Genomic DNA, 4,871 nt, shown 5'->3' with positions numbered 1-4,871 from the left:
AAAAAAATGATGTCTCATCTCTCAGTATTCAAATGTAGCCTACTACAAAACCTTACATGATATGCAGGCGCTCCAGATGACATCAGGAGGATGAAACCGGTAGAGGGATCGCATCTCTAAGCTACAGCACTTTGATCTCAACGCTTTTTATCTATGTGTCAAATGTGAGTACCCTGTTTTATGTGAATTAAAGGATTGTGTTTCACTTGTAAAACGGTATCACGCTATTGGGCGCTTTCATTTGTCTCCTCTTCTGAGCGGCTGGTATACTCATGCATGGAAAGTCCTGGCAGTACAGATATTTATTGTGAGAGCCCGTTACCCCTGTAGGGGTTTTAGGATCCGGTGAGTGCGGGACCATTGGGAGAGAGCACAGAGTGATTCACGGAAGGCTTGCAGCATTTTCTGCATCTGCAAGAAGCACGCAGCACTTTATTTATTTTTGCATGAAGCAATATTGGAAATCGGACTTTGTTTGATATACACTATTCATATTTGAAGAATATCACTAGCACTTTATTGCACAAACTTATATTAATTTAATATATTTAATTTATTTATTTATTTCTTCATTATATTTATTTATTTGTTAATCACTGAATGTTGCACACCATTTAATACCACTCAGGTGGACATACTTAATTGATAGTTATTATTATTCACATTCTACACCTAAGTTGGCGCCACCACCTGCTACTTCATTTCAATGATATGCAGTGTCTCTGTAAAATGTTTGCCACATGTCTGACATTATTCAATGCAATTTTCATTTCTGGATGAAAAATTGTCCCTGTTCAAATGCAACCTACTGAAATTGCAAACAGGGTGTCTCTGTAATATTTCTGCTTTGTGTGTCACTCTCTGGCATAATTCACAGTCATTTGTATTAAAAATTAAAAACTGCATTGCCTCTCCCTTTTCAAAATTTGCCTACTACAAAGTCTTACATGATATGCAACATGTATGTTAGATTTTTTTTATATTGTGTCTCTGATATACTTCCACTGTAATTTTTATTTCTGGATAAAAAAAATGTCTCATCTCTTTCTTTTCAAATGTGGCCTACTGCAAAGGCTTACTTGATGTGCGATGTGTCTCTGAACTATTTCTGCTTTGTCTCAATCCAATGTATTTTTTATTTCTGAATAAAAAAGTGCATAATCGCTCTGTGCTCAAATGAGGCATGCTACAAAGATTTAAATGATGTGCAGCATCTCTGTAATCCTTCTGGTTTGTGTATCTAATATAATTCAGTGCAATTTTTATTTCTGAATGAAAACATGACTTTATCTCTCCCTGTTGAAGTACAACTCACTACAAAAGATTACCTAATGTGCAGTGTGTCTCTTTAATATGTCTGTATTGTGTCTCTGATATAATCCAATGCAATTTTTATTTTTGGATAAAATAATGCCTTGTCTCTCCCTGTTCAAATGCGGTCTAATAAAAGGCTTGCATGGTGTGCAGCATGTCTCTGTATAATGTCTGCTTTGTGTCTCTAACATAATCCATGTAATTTTGATCTTTTGATATCTCTCTCCATAAATGCGGCCTACTACAAAGGCATAATTTCTGCTTTGTGTTTAAAAAAGTGTCTTATCTCACGCTGTTTAGATGTAGCCTATTTCAAACGTTTACATGACGTGCTGCATGTCTCTGTATTATTTCTGTTTTACGTTTCTGACATAAACCACTGTCATTTTTATTTCCCGAGTTAAAAAGTGCATTATCGCATTATCTTCAGATGTGACCTAATACACAGGCTTACATGATATGCAGAGTGTCTCTGACATAATCCACCCCATTTTATTTTCTGGATCTAAAATGTCTCATATCTCTCTCATCAAATGCAGACTACTACAAAGGCTTATGCACCTACTGTGCTCCCTTCTTCCCATTCAGATGTGGGCAGGGTTTACATGGGGACCTGGAAAACTGAATCTCACATGCCCTAAACACAGGGTTTGGCATTAAAACAGCATTAAGGCACCACTCTCTGTTATTGGCGGCACTTCTCCTGAGCATAAATAACGTGTATAGTGTAAATCTGCTCCTGTAGTGTAACTCAGTCTCTTTCTACATGCAGCATTTCACCAACAGCCCAGCAACTGTTACCTCTTCCCAGTGACACTGATTTGTATGTTTAAATCTTTACTCTACTTTTGATTAGACTTGTATCCCAGAAAGCTCTATACTGGATCCTAGAACAACAATTGGACCCAATCTGGGGTACCGATCACAAGGGAGGGAAACAAGCACACCGGCTCCTTCACTACCATGGACCTCCATCACCTATGCCAAGTCACCTCAGCTTCCCAGCTAGTTGGAAGCTATAATGCACATAGACACTAGTACTGGACTCATTGGTAACCATAGCCCCACCCTGAAAGGGTTAATTTAACTACATGTTTGGACTGTGTTGGCCCCTGATATGCCCATGTATCGTGGTACACAATGCATGCACCCCTTTTCCTAAGTGTTGAAATGACTTCAGACCAGGCAGTTGGTAATGGCACTTGCCATGGCAATGGTACCTTACTTGTAGAAACGTCATTCATTACAGCTCACAGCATATTACAACTCTTACAACATGGTTCACAGACTAGATCAAACTCTCTAACTCCTGCTAGCCCTTGCCAAACAATTGCTCGTACCTCAGTAACGAAGAAAGAAACCTTAAGACCATAATGTCTATGTTCTGGGAACCCGGCTGGTTTCCTGCAGAGGGAAAGCTAAATCACATTGCAACATAATTTCCTCTCTGGTTCCCATACACGGAGCAACACTCCTTTAGGAGCTCCTCTTCCCTTGTATTTATTTACTACCCCTAGGGGGCGTTACAATAAACACCCATTAAACTGGACAGCACACCTAACTCTTTCTGTCCTTGATGCACCAGTTAAGACATAGTATAGCAGTCAAAGCAATACAAAGCATCAACAAAAATACACAATACAATACAATAATTTTAGGCCCCTGCCTACACCCAGACTGTGTTTTCATTGACAGGTAACATAAATGACACCCTATTTATTTTTATTATCAGAGGGTGACTGCCATCTTCCGCCCAGCCAGTTTCCCTATTGATATTTGGCCCTGCTTAAGAGATGCCTTCACTCATATTGATCTGCAGTGGTGCACCTCCCACACAGCATCACAATTGCTAGGCAGCAGTGTGGGGCTGCATCCCCTCAGGCTTGATGTGGTGGGTGGCTGCAGTGCTGACCTCTCCCTTTCCTATTTGAACATCACAGGCCTAGGGCCCAGGGCTTGTGATAGTGTCTTGCTACCTGGTTTCCTACCCTACTTTGCCTTGCTGTTTTTGCAAGCCTAGCCCACTCACTGGAGTCTCCTGTTACTGAGCCCCTGCCTGGAATACAAACTACTCTTTTGGATTGCTTCCTGCCTTTTACTTCTTTTTGTTTCTGGATTATGCTTTTTTAACTGCCTGCCCTGACCTCAGACTGTTTCTGGATAATACTGCACCTACTGCCTGCCCTTACTGCAGATTATCCCTGAATAATGCTAACCATCTCTCATCTGCCCTGGCCACCACCAGCCTCAGGGATTTATTACAGATACTCTGTTGCTGTTTTATGACCCATGCCAGATACTCCTGTTTTCTCTTACCTACACTCAGTCTCTTGCATATGTCTCTGGGATATTTCTGCTTTGCATCTCTGACATATTCCACTTCCATTTTTATTTCTAAAAAATCCTTATCTCTACCTGTTCAAAAGTGGCCTACTAACAATGTCTCCATTTTATTTCAGCCATTGTCATTTTCATTTCTTGAAAACACCTCACCTTTCCCTCTTCAAATGCAGCCTACTAAAATTCTTACATGATGTGCAATATGTCTCTGAAATACTTGTGCCTCTTGCCTGTGACAAAATCGACTGTACCAATAAAAAATGCAGGTTGACTAATTTAGCCACAACTTAAAAAGAACTGTAAACATGCCTTCTCACACTGATGCCAAATCAAGTTGCTTACATACTCTCCAGCCACTATGCTATATGGCTGACTGTTGCCTCTGAAATAAGGCTCTATAAATTGGATTTCTTGATAACAATTGCCTCATTTCTAGAATGTGGGGTTGGGGTTTGTGAGGTTTTTAATGTTTTAAATGTTCTCTGTTAACATTTTATTAAACTTTATAGACAACATTTTTCCATTGTATTGCAATTGTTACAAATGGTATATCTTTATTTTCTTTGGAAATGTAAACCTTCTGACAGATTTTAGATCTGTTCCATCCACAAATTCAATAGTACAGTTCTGGTCTATTACTGCTAGATAATAAAACCTAGTGTTGCCGCAAACACTACTTAAAAATAGATTTGTTAAGTTACAATTCATCAGATTGGGGTGCTTTATGTAAGCCAAGGAATTTTTACTTTGGATGGAATTTTGTAAGTTATGTTGTTGTTTTTTTTGTGCTTACAATGATTTTAGTTTTTTTGTTTTTGTTTTGTTTCCTAAATGATCGTTTTGATGAACATTTGCACAACTATCATGGGATCTACAAAATCAATAGCACCCATTTTTATTCTATTTCCCCTGAGATTTTAGAAAAGGTATGGTTTTAAAAACTCTTGAAGTTGTAAGTCAAAAATTATTAAATAAAAGTCAAAAAGTAAAACAAAAATTGTACCTCTGAGATTAAAAGTGGAAAGCAGGGCCTGGCAGCAAAACAACAGAATTACGTAAAAAAAAAAAGGAAGTTTTCTATTGACAAGATGACACATGAAATCAAACAAGATGGGTCAATCTAAGCTAATATGTGATAATAAATGTAATATAAGGAAGGATGGTCAGGGGACAGGTGAATTGTGAAATGTGTCCCTTGCCCGACTAACTGCCAACTA

The sequence above is a fragment of the Rana temporaria genome, chromosome 2 (genome assembly GCF_905171775.1).
Source record: "Rana temporaria chromosome 2, aRanTem1.1, whole genome shotgun sequence".
Classification (NCBI taxonomy): domain Eukaryota; kingdom Metazoa; phylum Chordata; class Amphibia; order Anura; family Ranidae; genus Rana; species Rana temporaria.
The sequence above is the reverse complement of the archived record's forward strand: the minus strand, read 5'-3'. Positions refer to the sequence as shown.